We start from the raw sequence: 17862 nt of genomic DNA, 5'->3' as shown, positions 1-17862 counted from the left end.
CAGGTTGATAAGCTCCGTAAGCTGACCAATCAGCTTACGTGTCAGTCCAACGTCTTCCTGCAACGATTTTGCAGGGACTTCTTGGTTCTCCATTCCGACCACCAAATAAACCAAGAACACAAAAAGCAAGGTGAAAAAAAACAATAATCCAAATGTATAGGAATGGATAGAAACCAAGTAGCGTGAATATTCGATGTTTTATTCCACAAACAATCCAAGTGAAGAATTAGACCACATACAGTGAAGGGAAAGCCACAGCATGAATGCTATTCTTCCAACTGCGTTTTCGTTTATATCACAACACTTCATCAGATGTCCTTTGTTAAACTAATTCATCTACTATTTATACAACATTTAATCAATCAATTAAAAAACATTTCCCTCCAAATTCCTACCAAATTAGTTTTTAAAAAACTTCCAAATTACTAACTGTCTTTATTATTGTTGAAAACCATTTTTATGTATAAAAATTCAATAACTTAATAAACTTAAAAATTCAGTAATATTGTTAAGCAACATTTGATTAAAAACATGAAGAATTAAATATTGAAAATTAAAAACAATGTAGAATTTCTACTGTTTAAAAAATGAACTGATGAAAGTAGTCTATGCTTATGTGTCATCTAGTGGCCATTTATCATTATTACAACTAAATATAAAATATGCTAAAAAATGTGGACATGTTAGTACCAATCTTAATTAAATTAATTTCCACTATTCATAGAATATTGTATAGCTAGAAAACACATAAAAGTTAAAAGTTATATAAAAATAAACGTTACTTAAAATCTTATATATAAATAATATATTATACTAGACACAATTTATTAAATACATTCAGGTATATATTACAATTTAGCTGCCCTTAACTTTAAAATGGGTAATATACTTGTATATTCATTCAAACCCGGTGATATAGTAAAAAATACAGGAGGAAGATTTAGTGGTGATCTCAAAGGGGGGAAAAATACAGGAGGAAGATTTAGTGGTGATCTCAAATGGGGACAGTGATCAAAAAAGAAAAAAAAATGTATGCCAAGACAGCTGCAGGCAATTATGGAGAGCAGAAAGAAAAGAAAAAAAGAGATGGCAGCATGAAAAAAAAATTCATGATCTGAACACAAAGTAAAAAAATAATGAAATAATGACCTGAATAGACATAAGGTATTGGGATACTAGAATACTTCCCTTAGGCATATTCGTACAAGAAGAATTTTTATTTTAATAAAAAAAAATATTTTGTGATATCATTTTCAGACTGTTTGTGATATGGAAAATTTTCTTTATGACTATTAAAAAATACAGAATAGCAAACCTTAGAACAATTATGTAGTACCCCCCCCCCCCAAAAAGAAAATACATATGCAATTTTGGACAGAAGTGGAAAAATCTGAAAAGACATTAAAAAAAAAAAAAACAAAGATTTGTAAATAACGAATGTACATTTCAGACATTTATGATATCGGGGTTGATGGACTGCGTGATGGGACTGCAATGTTGTCCTGAAAATTGAAATAGAAAAAATTGTGTATTTTCCAAGTATTATACATGTTGAAGGAAATAGGGTGTGGTTGAACATGTTATTTTTGTGGGAAGTAATGACATTTTGTAAATAATTGTGATAAAAAGAAATGTTATATATGAGGGAAAATAAGCCATGATGCAAAGAGATGTGAACTGGAATGGAATAATTATAAACAAACTGGCATTTATGGATGGATTGTAAAGAAGATTTTAATGAAACAAAAATAGTGAGAAAATGAGGATAAATAAAAATGGAAAAGAGGTGGAAATAGAATATAGGATAACTTAAAAAAAGAAATGAATAATAACTATGAAGGAGAAGAGGATGGGGAGCAGATGGCAAAAATCAGAAATTAGTAATGATGAAAATATAACCTGGAAAGGGGTAAAAGGAAAACAGAATTCCATGGAGTGAAGTGTAACAGATAGGAAAAAGAGGTGTAGAGGAAGACATTTAAAGGAAAAAAGGAAATGGGTGATAGGCTTTGAGAATCAAAGAGGAGAATGAAAAATTAGTAGAAGATGAAAATGATTTCCTTTAAATTAAAGACAAAAGAAAGTAACGTGTGACCAAGACGGCTAACTGACACCAGCAACTGGTGAAAATCTGACTGAAAATTTTTCTCTGACAGAAAATGTAATCAAAACATTAAAATGTGGAGATAATTGTTAGCTAATTTTATTCACTAATAATCAGAGAAAAGAGCTTCAGGTTTTTCAAAAGCTGTATTTTTTGTCAGAATTTCAAATGCTTGGTTAACAGAGAAGAGACTTAACCTCAGTCACTCAAGAAATGTTACTCAGGATTCTTGTGTTAAACTTTAGAAATTCATATGAAACAACAATACACATCAGCAGTATGGATGAAACTTTAAATGATCATGAAGGAAGAATAAGTGAAAGTGAGTCTCAGACTAAAATTTCTTTTAAACAAAATAGCTGGTTGATAGAAGAACTCAATGATTTAGAAAATAGACTGAGATAAAATAACTGAAACGTATGAGGGAGACAATATAATAGCTTGTTAACTATCTGGCTACACAAACCATTAAATCTACCTGAAGCCTTATATTTTGAATTTGAAAGGGCACATAGATCCATGAGAGCACCTTCTATGAAGAAAAACTCACCACCAAGTTCAAATGTAGTTAAGTTCATGTCTAGCTTAAAAAAAGATCTAATCTTAAAAAGAGAAAAAATACTATCACAAGACACGAAGAACTTCTTGCTGTCCCTTTTAGAGTTTAGTTTGACCTACAATTATTTTGTGTGGAAAAAAGCATTTTATTTATAGTCTGAAGGTACGGCAATGGGGGCAGCATTTGCTCCTTTGTACACTGTCATATACATGGGTGAATTTGAAAAACAATTTATTTTCCAAAAGTCATTTTTTTTGTGAATCATGTTGTATACTACAAACGTTACATAGATGATGTTATTTTTGTATGTAGGGGTGATAAATCACAGTTTGATAATATTATGGAAGATCTTAATGGGAATACACAAGGGTTGAAATTTGTTTGGCAATGTATGGACGATAACATAGCTTTCTTAGATGTAGAGTTTTATATAAATGAGCAGGGCAAAATTCAACACAGACCATACAGAAAACCCACTTCTGTGAATAATTTTCTACATGCTGATAGCATGCACCCCCCCACACACATTTACTTGAAGCGCTACCATATGGTGAATTCAGAAGAATATTCTTTAATACCTCTGAAAAAAGAATGTAGGGAAATCTTCACGGGTGAAGTACATGAACGATTACTGTCAAGAGGTTATTCTGAGATTACACTGTCTAGAGCCCGACAGAAGGTTTGTAAACAGAGATATAAAGCAGGGAGTCACTATGCAGAAGGAGACAGGTTGCAAGAAGAAGAAAGATTGTTTTTTGTAACCAAGTTTTCTGATTTCTTTTTTTGGAAAGAATAATAAGACAGTTTTGGGGCATAGTGACTGAGGATGCTATGGTGGGAAAACTTTTTCCCAAACACATAATTTTTTCATATGGCAGGCATAGTAACATCAAAGAATTATTAAATAGAAAAATTTATGGGGGTAGGGACGGTACATCAATTGGCATGCATAGATGTGGAAGATGCTCTGTATGTGATAGGGTCACATGGTAGCAAGATTAATGGAAAACCATATTTTGCCAAAGAGAAATTTAATTGCAACTCGTGTGGAGTGATTTATGTCATTGGATGTGATTGTCCTAAGACATTGTGGTACATAGGGCAGACTAAAAGACAAGTCAAGGTTTGGATTTTAGAACACATTGGAGATATTAAAAGGAAAAATATGGATAACCCTGTGGCTATCCATTTCATATCAGTGCACAAAGGTTGTACAGGGGGATTTATTTTTAGTGTTCTAGAACAACCCAAAGTTTATAATGGTAACTTTAAAAGGGAATTGAACAAACTTGAATATAGGATGATAATGAATTATCATACATTAAGTCCTATGGGAATGAATTTTAGATAGTAGCATATTTTGTAATAATCAGCAAGGTATGTTTTAAGAATAAGTACAGTAATATTAAAATCAATACTAGAATTAACTAGTGGTACATCTATAAATTTAAATATTTAATTTTGTAAAATTCATGTTTTTGGTTATTTGATAGGGTAAAATGGATTTTTTCATGAGCACCCAATTTATAGGATTATGGTAAGGACATTTATGATACAAAACAATAATATAAATACACTACAAAACAAAATGCATTTAAAATAATAAACTTTTTTATATATGAATTAGAATTGTTTTGTATATACTTGTACATATGAATTATCAATTTATGTTGAATATATAGATGTGGCTGCTTTTCAGTTCATTATATTCTGATGTATATATATTGTTCTTTTCTCTTTTTTAATGATTTGGGTTCGTATTATGTGGTTGCACTTTAAGAAAATCAAATAAATGTGAAGATTAAATACTTAATTTGATTATTTAATGAATTAATTGAATGCATTAACTAATAATGTTTGGTATATAAGAAAATGAATTGTTGTGGTAAATTGTTCCATTGAAGGCGAAAGGCCGAGGTACCAGAATCTGAAAAATAAAAGTTCACAGCATTTGCTTGCATCACTCTTTTCATGGTGGTGTGCTTTCAAGTTTTTTTTGAGTTCTTAAAAAGAGAAAACCCTGTTTATCACTGATCAAGGAACTTAAAAGAACATTAAACCCACTTTGGTGTTTCCTGCAAAGATCAAATTATTTTTTTCTGAAGAAACCAAACACTTTGAAGGAGGCATCCACATTTGTTAATAGCAATAAAATCCTTAATAATACTGAAGAAATGGAGAGATGCAGTGTATGCCGGAAGAGAAATAGTGAGCTGAAGCCATGGAAAACTGCTTCTAAAACTAAAAAGCGACTTTCATTTTCTGATTGCAGAACTTTTATTTTCTGATTTTTATTTATTATCTTATTTTATTGCCACAATAGTACGTCTTATGTAATTTTATCATCCTAAAATTGTTAAGGTGCAAATTACCTATTTCCAAAATGCAGTTACATTGGAAGCAGTGACAACATTTTGTCATCCTGCCATAAAGGTAAGGGAGTTTTTCTCTTTCAAGTAAAGTTTTCAGTCAAATATCTGTTTTATACACATTGCATGAGACCTCTCCTACAATGTTGGTGTATTCAGAGTCTATCTTAAAAAGGCTCAATTTTTTGTATGATGGATTGAATATAAAAAAAATGCTGTTGAAAGATAAAATAAAATAAGTGCTTTGCAAAATTGACTTCTTTCCCCAGCATCATTACCCTGAATTGGAATAAGTGTCTCCCCCTTCGCTGCACCCAATAATGGGGTGAAATGCACAGCAGTTCTTTTTATTTGAACTTCTTTGAAAGTGTTATTAAAAAAAATATGGATAACCCCTCCTCTTTAACATCAGTTTCATTGTGTCTACTTCAAAGTATCAAAAGACCACATCATAAAAGACCATACTATTGAGATGGCATCAGTGAATCCTCAAAACATTGAACATCCGGAACTGCGAAAACTAATCCCAGGAAGAAAACCACTTGGCCACAGTCATGAATCTTGTCCTTTCCCCACAGTAATGTGATCTTGGAGTTGGTATATTTAGTTAGGGGGTGTGAGGGGTGAAGACCCCACTTTGGTGGATTTTACTTGCTGCATTGTTTATTTTTTTTTTTCTTGTCTTGGTGGCCAAGTGTTTCTCTTCCTGGGGTTAGTTTTCACAGTTCTGGGTGTTCAAGGTTTTGAGGATTTGGTAATGTCTTCTCGATAATATGGTCTTCAATGATGTGGTATTTTGATACTTTGAAGTAGGCCCATTTCAATCTCCTCCACTCATCTTGAAATTTAAAGTTGTTAGACACCCTATTGGCTAGCTGAACACATTGTCCTTTTACCAAGGATTTCTTTTGTTGAATAGGGTGCCAACTCTGAAAGTGTAGTAAATCATTGGAGTAGGTGGATTTTCAGTAGATCATAGATCTGAACTGCTTGTTCTTTTTATTCCTAGAAATTGTAACATCAAAGTAATTAACCCTGTCAGTCTGGGAGGCCATGGTAAATTTTAGAAAATTAGGAGTATTATGTATGTATTAGAAAATGGTCCAATCTAGCTCAGTGAGAGTACAGAAAATTATGATATCATCCAAAAACTGTTCTTAGAGAGACCAACATTTCTTAAATGTGGAAGTAAATACAAAGTTGGTCTTTCCCTTTTTTTAATTTCTCCAAATCTTTTCGGTTTCTAATACCATGACTGGAATGGACCCCATTCCTAAGTCAAAGCACGATTAGAGTTCAAGAAATTAGTATTGTTTCACTCTTTGATTTGAGCCAAAAGTGCTCTTCGAAACACCCGCAATGACTCCTGCGATTTGTATGGAGTTACATGTATTGGTAACATCTCTAAATATGATTGTAGACTGTTCTTTATAAGACCCGTTGCTCCTATTACTATTGGAACTATCTGGGTAACTTTTTTCCAAATTGCACTCTTTTCTGCATGCAAATCCTGATATTTTACAACTTTGTGTCTCTCTGTACGCAGGGCACTGTAGTCACTGGGTGTGGCGATTTCAATGATCAATGCTATTTTTGTCTTCTTTTCTTGGACCACTATATCCAGTTTCTAGCATCTATCTTTTGAACTGTTGGTAATGGATGATCCCATGTGATGTAGGTTTCATCATTTTCTATGATGCTTTGTGGGTCATGTTTCCAGTGTTTTTCAACCACTTCAATACCGTAATATTTGCACAATCCCCAGTTCAACAGTCTTGCCACATTAGTATAATTTTCAGTATAAAGTCCTTCTGCCATTAGTATATCTCAACCAGCAATGACATGTGTGATTGTTTCCAATTTGGTTTTACAAAACTTACATTTGTCTGTTTCTCCCACATGTTCAATAGACTTTGTAAACCAGCAGGTACATAGCCTACTATCTTGGGCTGCCAGTATTAACATTTCATCTCTTGGTTTGAATTCACCTCTCCTTAACCATTAATGCATTCACTCTTGATCAACATGAGGTTCTTCCAGAAGTTTTCTATACTTGCATCTATATTTATGCATTTTCCACATTTCTTGCCTTTTCATCTGATCATTCATCTTATATTTTTTCTTTTGTTTTTTGACCCATTTCATTTGCTGCCTGATTTTTATCTGCTTCTGGTTTGATTTTTTGAGTCATCAATAAATTGCTGTCATGGTATTAGAAACCCAAAATAGTTGTAGAAATTAAAAAAAGGTAGAGATCAACTTTATATTTACTTCCACATTTAACAAATGTTGTTCTCTCTATGGACAGTTTTTGGATGCTATCATAATTTTCTTGACTGACACTGAGGCCAGATTGGACCAGTTTTTTGAACATATACATATAACTACTGATTTTATAAAATGTATCATGACTTCCCAGACTAACTGAGCTAATTACCTTGATGTTACAATTTCTAGGATTAAAAAGAACAAGCAGTTCAAATCTATGATCTATGAAAAACTGACCTACTCCAACTCTTTACTACATTCACCAAAATAAATCATTTTTAAAAGGACAATGTGTTCAGCTAGCCCCTATGGTGTCTAACTACTCAAATTTCAAGAGGAGTGGAAGATATTGAAACTTTTGTTAAAGAACAGGGGTTATCCAGAATTTTTTTCTTAATAAAATTTTTAAAGAAGTTCAAATAAAAACTACTGCTGGGCACTTCAACCAATTATTGTGTACAGTAAAGGGGGGGGCACTTATTCCAATTCAGGGTAATAAAGATGGAGAAAGAAGTCAATTTTGCAAAACACTTATTTTATTTTTCCATAGCAACTTTTTTGATATTCGATCAATCATAAAAAAGGTTGCCTTTTTAGAATAGACTCTGAATACATCAAAATTGTGGGAGAGGTCCCATGCATTGTATACAAAAAAGATATTTTCCTGAAAACTTTACTTGAAAGAGAAAACTCCCTTACCGTAATGGCAGGATAACAACATTTGGTCACTGTTCCCAAATGTAGATACATTTTAAAAATAGTTTACACCTTAACAATTTTGGGTTAATAAAATTATGTAAGAAGTACTATTGTGGCAGTAAAGGTGTCATCTACCTAGTTAAATGCCAAACTTGTACTTGTTTTTGCATAGGAAAAGCAAAGCACAGCTTACAGGCAAGAATTTATCAATACTACTATGGCATTCAAAAGAAAGACCTGAAGAAAGCATTATATAATTAAGCATATTGCAAAACATGACAGTTATTCTTTTACATTTGTAATTATTGACCATGTTGATTTAGGGCAGAGAAAGGGTCCATCTGATGACTTTTTAGAACTCAAGGAATTGAAGTGGCAACTTAGGACCAATGCCACTGGTTACCTGGCATTAAATGAAATTGTTTTCTTCAGTAAAAGCCTTTCGGCTTTTCCTGGTTAGGGGTCGCCACAGCAGAACTCCGGTTCACTCAAGATTGACAGTGGGTTTTTACAGTGCCGAGTTGCCAGCCCAGCGCCCAACCTTCAAAGAAGGCACGCCCATTCACGCTCGTACCTACGTGCATGTCCTTAACATCACTCAACCACAGGGAGGACATGCAGACTCCACACAGAAGGTGCTCCAGACGAGAATCGAATGGGAGAACCTCTTGCTGTGTGGTGACAATGCTAACTACTGCACCACTGGGTTTCCATAAGTAGTATTTTAAAATTAAAAACAGCATTTGCACTTTCAATATATGTTTAACCACAAGTCATGTTTTATGCCCATTTCTTATTAAACATTTATTCTTGTGTTTAGACTTTTGTATTAGGGAATATTTTTACACTTTTCTTTTACATACCTTTAAGGTATTTACCTAATGTAATTATAAGTAAATCAATTATGGAATTAGGAAGTTTTTAAACACTTTAAAAACCTAAGTTGTCTAGCACTCATTATTCTGATAGAATCCTACCACTTTGGATGAAAGCACTTAATCTAGCTATAATAAATGATGTGGAATGATGAGTTCTTAATGCTTCTTCATGATTTTTAGTTTTTACAAGTCTGTGTTCATGTATTTGAATTGTCAATATAAAAATATTTGAAAATAATCTGAAAGCTGAAATTTGAAGCTTGGTCATGTGAATTTTGAAGCTTTTTCATGTTGTATGTTATTAAATTCACTAAGACTACTTGAAATAACTCATTTCATAACTCAAAGCTGACATTTGAGTATTTTATTGCTGAATCAGTACATCCATTTTGATAGAAGGTAAAGTAGATTTTTCAATATGTTTGAATCCGGGAAGAGAGAATGGAATGTGAATTGAACACACTGAAAATATTTTTTGACTCCATAGAAATAGCAAGACATCCTCTTTGACGTCAGTCATTTATATATTTTTATAAAGCAGTTTAAAAAGCTAAAGGATTTTTAAATATTTTGATAGTTGTGCTGAGCGTTACACAAATTTGAGATATAGACATTTGTACTTTAAAAATTCAGAGCTTTTGTTAGATCTATAAACTTTTAGCATGATAAATATATATGCACATTAATTTCCCTTTTGTAGTATAGTTTAGTATGATAAGATTACCTGTCAACTGTAAGTTTGTAGACGTTATTATTGCTTCAGGTACCACTCTGTTATACTTATTTAGAGATCTAGTTATAATAATGTTGAATGAGCAAATAATTTAGGAATATTTAATTTATACTACTATTACATAAATAGGTATATAATATGCTATTTGTTGGATTATTTAATATTTGTGATTAATAGAAGAAGATTATTATACTTTTATGTAGTAACGGGGTAATAGTTTTATATGGCAAAATATATTAATTAAATGAATAGTCTTATTATTTTTGACCTATATATAATATATTAATTATTTGAAAGTCACAGTAGCTTTTGCCTAGTTTTTGATAAATTTTTAGGTTTTGTAGGTAGAGTGATAGTTTGTGTATTTGATTGGCAAACAAGGAACTTTGGTATCCATGGTAGGTTGTGTTTTTTTAGCAATATATACACTTATAGTTGTAGACTTGTCTTTGTTTTTATTTATGAATTTTAGTAGTTTAGTTTGTAGAAAGGAAGAATTCAAAAATGTAGAATGCTAAGATAGTGTTGCAGGAATGCATTAGAGATTTATACATAATTAAATTAATATGGTGAATAAATGTAAGATATTATCTTTTAAAATCGTTTTAAATACACAGTATGGATAGTTTTAATCCATTATCGATTAATGTAAATGGATTAAATGATGACAGCAAAAGGAAATCATTAATGATATATCTAAGATTAGAGGAGACAGCATATTCTTCTGAGAGACTCATTTGATAGATAACAATATACAATATTTAAATGATTTAGGCTATGAAATGCTATCATCTGTTTCTTTTAATAAAAAGGAAAGGAACTAATATACTTTGGAGAAAATCTACTGTAATGCCTAAGGTCATGGAATCCACTAGTGATCCCAAAGGAATGTACACATTTGTAATGATTAAATATAATGGCAAACTCCATACATTAACTAATTTTTACTGGATTTCATGAATAGGTGCAAGAGTGGCTAAAGATCACTTAAACTTACTAGAACGTCATTGGAAGGGTAGTTTACTTTTACCAGGGAATTTTAACTACATATCTGGTATAGAAGATACAAGTGAACAGAAAAAAGCTAAAAAGCGGACATCAGCTAAATAACTAAATGCATGGAAAAGTAATAATAATGTATTTGATTTACTCGTAAAACCAAATCATAAATCACTGTTATTCATTTATTATTCTTATGCATATGGGACACAAACTAGAACTGATAGGCTGTATGCCTCTATAGATTTACTTTATAAAGTGAATTATTTTAAAACTATTCCTTGTCCTTTATTTGATCATAATGTACCAAATATTACTATAGTAATGGATATATGGAAATTTCAGATTTTTAGAATCCCGGTATATACTTCTTCTTCTTCTTCTTCTTTCGGCTTTTTCCCGGTTAGGGGTCGCCACAGCGGATCACCTTGTCCGCACATTGAATGGCAGTGGAGTTTTACGGTGTCGAGTTGCCAGCCCGGCGCCCAACCTTCCACAGAAGGCACACTCACACGCACACCTAGGGCCAATTTAGAGTGTCCAATCCACCTGCAGCATGTCTTTGGGATGTGGGAGGAAACCGGAGCACCCGGAGGAAACCCACGCGACCACAGGGAGGACATGCAGACTCCGCACAGAAGGCACCCCAGCCGAGGATCGAACCGGAGAACCTCTTGCTGTGAGGCGGCAATGCTAACCACTGCACCACAATCCCGGTATATACAATAAAATTAAAAGAGTTTAAGTGTTACCTTAAGGAACAAATTGGGAATTTTTTTATCTTTGAATGATAATAGTCATATTAGTAAGTCATACTATGGGACACCTTAGAATGCTTAGTAAATATTGAATTGAAATGAAATGAAAGAGTGGGAAAGGAAGCCAATCTGGTGGTCCCCTGCCATAAACAGACTATACAACAGAGAAGAATGAAACTGTTGCAGAAAAGAGGAATATCACAGGATGCGAAAAACTCCCTTACCAGCCTCAGTAAGAAGCTGAGATCCCTCATAAAATCCTCCAAAGCTAGTTTTGAAAATAAAATTGCCAAAGATTCCAAAGACAACCACAAGGCATTCTATAACTATGTCAAGAGTCTAAATGGCAATGCTCAGATATGCTCTGAGCCACAACAGAATGGCATTAAATATACTGATCCCAAGGATATTGCCAACATCCTGGCAGATCGATTTAGTGCCAACTTCACCCCCCTCTCACCACCTAAAGGGCCCATCTCAATACCAAAAGATTGCCAAATTCCAGTAATCATGGCCACACAGGTAGAAACCGCACTCTCCAAAGCTAAGAATACAGCATCCATGGGACCAGATGACATCCTGGGCTGTGTACTACATGAACTACAAAATGAATTGGCACCTCACCTAAGTGTCATGTTTAATCATAGCCTACCTCAGGCTCCATGACCACTGAGTGGTGCACAGGTACAGTTATCCCACTCCACAAGGGGGGATCCACCTTGGATCCCGGGAACTACCGTCCCATCAGTGTGACGAGCCTGATCCGCAAGGGCATGGAATGCATTATCATGGAACTTATAAACAAAGACACAGGCAACCTTCAAACACTGGGCCCCACCCAGTTTAGGTTCGTGAAGGGCCGATCTTTTCTCCTGAAACTGATTGACTTCTTCAAATCATCTCCAGAGCTGTGGACAAGGGTAAGGCAGTCCACACAGCCTATCTGGGCCTTGCCAAGGCTTTCGACACCATCCTCCACTCTGGAATCATAGCTAAACTTACTAAGCTGGGCATAAATCCATACGTCACTCGATGGGTTGCCAACTGGCTTACTGACAGATCCCAGACTGTAAAAGTAGCCGACTCCAAATCCAGCTTCAGACAAGTGACAAGTGGAGTACCTCAGGGTTCAGACCTGGGAGCGCTCTTGTTTGGCATCTGAAGTACAGGCCAACACTAAGGGACTCTGGCTAACAAAGTTTGCAGATGACTGCAAATTGGGAGCCATTATTGTATCCCCAAATGATGTGGATATTCTACAAAAGGGTCTTATAGAAACAGATGCTTGGTGCCAGAGCCATAGGCTCAAGCTTAATGCCAAGAAATGTATAGTTATCCCCTTTGGGAAAAACCATGTACCCATGAATTACCACATAGGTGGCAATACACTAAACACCAAAAGTGTGATGAGAGACTTAGGGACACAGGTGGACAGTGGTCTCACCTTCGATAAATATATTGCCACAACAGTCAGGAAATCTGTCTATGTGGCACACCTCATCATTAAGGGCTTTTCATCCAGAAAAAAAGAGGTCATTGTCCCACTGTACACATTCCTCATTAGACCCATTAGAGTACAACACCCCATTTAGTATGTACCTCACAAGACATCTGCAACAGCCAGAAAGGCCACAGAAATACCTCACTAAAAGAATCATAGGTCTAAAGCAGATGCCCTATACTGACCATCTAAAAAAAACTCCAGCTATACTCTGTGGCATATCATCTACTCTGAGGCGATTTCTGCTTAACATACAAAAACATGTCAAACCCTGAGCTGTTGGACATGCTCCACTTAAAGTAATCCCAATCCGTCAGAGCCACAAACTCCAGGGATCTAAACCTTGTCATCACAATGAACAAAACATGCTGGAGGGAGAGGTTCCTGATCCAGATACTCCACATACTCTGGAATAGACTGCCCATACATGTCAAGCATAGTGCCTCCTTGGCCCTCTTCAAAAGGAACCTTGACAATTGGATGGGAGATAGGAAATTCACCCTGGGGATCATGTCAGTCACCCTGCTAGACAGGGATCCAGGGAAGTAAATATTGTGGGAAGAAATATCCAGGGAATTGTTACAGCTAGGCTTGTATAGGCCCTAGGGCTGATAGCCTAGTACCAACCTATGAAGAGTTTTTAGAAATACAAGATGAAATACACAAAGCAAGGTTTAAACAAAGATATTAAATACAGAAGTCATTAAAAAATTAATAACACTATCAGAGGTTTAACACATAAAGTAGAGATAGCTTTAGATAAAATAAAATTGCACAATTATATGACGATGTCAAAAAAATCTGCATAGATTAACTAATAGAAGTAAAACATTAAGCAAAAAGGCACAAATCAGTAATATCTGAAATCCTGACACTAATCTGCTTACATCAGACATAGAGGGAATGCTTAATATTTTTAAAAAATTCCACGAGGATCTTAATCAAAACAAAACTAATAATCCTGATGATTACAAAACTGACAATTATTTAAAGAAAAATGTTATTAATAAACTTAATGACCGAAAATATCTCTGTTGAATAAGCCAAGTACCTTGATAGAAAATTAAAGATTTCAAAAAGGGAAAAATGGTAAAGCTCCAGGGTTAGATGATTTAAGTATGGAATTATATAGTCTGCTTCCATTAAATATTTTAGAATTACTGACTAACATTTTCAGGATAATTCAGAGTGACATAATAATTCCTCCTTCATTGAAATTTTCTGCAATCTCACCTAAACTTAAACAAGGAAAGGATAATAAGTGAGTTTCCTCATACAGACCGATTTCGTTATTAAATGTAGACTATAAAATATTTACTTCCATTTTGCTACAAGATTAAGCAATATAGTAAATTAATAAAGATCAAACAGGATTATAGTCAACAGATTAATGTTCAATAATATAACAAGGGTTGTAACTATCTTATATTTAACTAAAGGAATGAACAAGAGATTAGCCGTAATTTACTCACATATTGAGAAAGCTTTTGATTCTGTAGATTGGAACTACATGTTTAAAACTTTAGAAGCATTTGCATTTCCAGAACAGTTTATTGGAAAATTAAAATCCTGTTTCTCTGTGTTTGCATTCCAGCCTACTAAGCCCTTTTTTACTAGGGCGCTTCTCCCAACCTCTTGGAAACCACCTTGCAATACAATGTCCCTTAAGGAAGAATTGCTTGGATGGACACTACTCCTGCGTACTTGTTTCAAACAACTAACTTTAGTGTGTAGGTGATTTTATTTGTTTTATAACTCATAACAGACTATCCAGTGTTTAACTGTTTGTTAGAATTTCACCGCGGTATGTACACCGGCTGGCTACTACTGTCATACTTTTTAAACCTCGTTCCCATCTTTTGCATTGTGAAGCAACTGCATTTGTTTGGAAATGCCACTAGGTGGTAGTATAAGCCCTTACAATCCCAACCAATTCCCCAAAATTTACCCTAATAGGTCTCGAGTGTTCAATAATTTGTCCTTTACTTTTTGTCTGGTGACTGGCTTTGTAGACTTTGCTAACTTCAGGGAGTTATCCCTTTTCTGAGCTCCTGACCACAGCTAAAATCCTATCATACACTTACCTGTGGATTCCAGTAGCTCAGTGTGAAAGTAAGCAACTGTGTCACTGATTGATTTTGGCTGCTTATTTCCCCATCTTGGTTCTACACCTCACCTGGAGTTCCTCCTCACCTCCATGCAGTCCCTCCCTGTCCCCTCCCCCATTTTATCACACATTCTTCCCCTGGAATCTATATATTAGTGGTGATACATGAGGCGCCATCTTTATTGTAGACCCCTGCTCCACGGTACAGCCACTTGTGTGCTAGCCAGTAAGTGTTCAGTTGCTTTATTTAACTTGCTTGCATACTGGTATACACAACCTGCATACATATGATTGCAGGTATGACTTACAGTGTTTTGTTACATGTCCAGTTGCTGTTATTGCATATTGCCAACTGTTATTTGAATGTAACTACCCTGCAGTTGCGGCTTGTGCTTGTTTGTAACAGCTTAGTATCACGGATAATATGCTCCGCTAAAAGCCGCCATAAACGACAACTGAGAATATTGTGTTACGTTACTGTATCTGCTGCATTACAGTTGTATACTAATACTAATTGCTGTTAGTATTCTGCTGTTTGTTTGGCTCTTGCTCCTGTAACTGCTTATATTTCTAAGGCACTCACATGTCTTGTACCAATTCTACAAGATAGTACCACTCTATTTTCTTGCTCACTCTCTCACTAAACTGCTTCCGTTCCCTCCTTTCCGAACCTTCTGTTTACCTTCTTTCCCTTGTAAAACCCAGCATACCATGAACGCAGTTGTTTAATATCTCCTTTCTGAACTTTCTGTTACCTTCTTTCCCCTTAGAACTCATTATATTCTGTCCGTAGTTGACTAATATTTAGAAAGGCTTTGTCATAGTGTTCTCTTTGTCCTATCTCTCTGCTATCCTATTGTCCCATTACTAAATCCTTTTTCTCTGTAGTTTGCATTCCAGCCTACTAAGCCCTTTTTTTATTTGGGCGCTTCCCTCAACCTCATGGAAATTACCTTGCAATACAAAGTCCCTTAAGGAAGAATTGCTTAGACGGATACTACTCCTACATACTTGTTTCAAACAACTAACTTTAGCATGTAGGTGATTTTATTTGTTTTATAACTCATAACATACTATCCAGTGTTTAACTGTATGTTAAACTTTCACTACAGTGTGCACACCAGCTGGCTACTACTGCCATACTTTTTAAACCCTGCTCCCATCTTTTGCATTGTGAAGCAACTGCATTTCTTTAGAAATGCCACTAGGTGGTAGTATAAGCCCTTACAATACCAACCTATACCCTATAATTTACCCTAACAGCTCTTGAGCTCTCAGTAATTTGTCCTTTACTTTTTGTCTGGTGACTGGTTTTGCAGACTTTGCTAACTACAGGGAGTTATCCCTTTTCTGAGCTCCTCACCACAGCTAAAATCCTGCCATACACTTACCTGTGGATTCCCGTAGCTCAGTGTGAAAGTAAGCGAATGGGTCACTGATTGGTTTTGGCTGCTCATTTCCCCATCTTAGTTCTACCTGCTCCATTCGCCCTGCAGGCACACTCCTCTCCCCTATCCTACCCCCAAATTCCACCCACCCCAGCACCTATACTCTCATACTTCACTTACCACTCCCACTTCCTCCCATACCACATCCACATCATCCTATACCCAATCAGCTTACCCAACCACACCCATACTCAATCTACCTCTTCCACACCATCACATACACTTAATTCCCCCACCTTCTCACCACTAAATCCTACCTTTTACACATATCTCACCCCTATTACCTTTAAAGTCTAAGTCTACCTTCAACTAAATATCCAAAATACCACACCATGGGTCTTTTCCAACATTACCAATGAAACTATAATCCTGGGTGATGTCAACATTAACTGGGACACAGTTCAATCACCAACCATCTAAATATAAATCTTTACAACTTCACTCAACTGATTTCATCAACAAAAAGACCACCCAAAGACTTCCTCTCTGGAAGTATCCTAGACTGGATTCTAGTTTCACATCCCCACTATATAAATAATAGTGGTACCTTTCCTGACCCACTAGGTGACCACCTTCCCACATTCACTCATTGCATCCCCCCCCCCACAGCTAACCCATACCTATACCTCTACTCGGTACCTAAAGAACTTTAGCCCAAATTAATTCTCAAAAGCACTACAAAGCACAAACTGGAACCCACTAAAAACACTATCCCTAGACAACGCTGTTACCTACTTTAGTACAACTTAAATCTGCTTGACTCCTTTGCACCCTAGAAAACAAAATGCACAAAAAGCAATCCCGTACCATGGCTAACTAAGAACACCCTACTCTGCATGAAGCTCCATGATAAAGCTTGGAAACACTACCATAAAACCAAAACCACATCTACCGTTACTGAATACAAAACACTCTGTAACAAAGTAAAGAAACTTATAACCTCAGATCGCAACATCTATTTTTCCACACTCCAAACCAATCATAATTCTAATCCTAAAGAATTCTGGGATGGAATCTCATCTCTCCTCAACCCAGGTAAAAAAAGAGAACCCCTGCCCTGACCCAAATGCCTCCCATTTGGAACTAGCGTCCCAATTTAACTCTTTCTTTATAGGCTCCATAGCCAAACTAACATCATCCTTCTCTAATAACCCGGCTTCCCCACATCAACCCTCACACATCCCTTCCACCTCTGTCAACCCCAGCTCCCAACCTCCTCCATTTTCCATGACCCCCATTCCTGTCTCTACAATAAAACAACTACTTTTAAAACTGAAACCTTGTTCTAATGCCCCAGACAACATACCCTCCTACTTCCTAAAAATAGCAGCGAAGCCATTGCCCTCCCAATCTGCATACTAATAAATCAGTCAATTTCTGAATGTCATGTACCCCAACTCTGGATAAAAGCCTTCATTATCCCACTTCATAAAGGTGGC

Source organism: Protopterus annectens, chromosome 15.part0 (genome assembly GCF_019279795.1).
Source record: "Protopterus annectens isolate FY-2018-M chromosome 15.part0, PAN1.0, whole genome shotgun sequence".
NCBI classification, from domain to species: Eukaryota; Metazoa; Chordata; order Ceratodontiformes; family Protopteridae; genus Protopterus; species Protopterus annectens.
The sequence above is the reverse complement of the archived record's forward strand: the minus strand, read 5'-3'. Positions refer to the sequence as shown.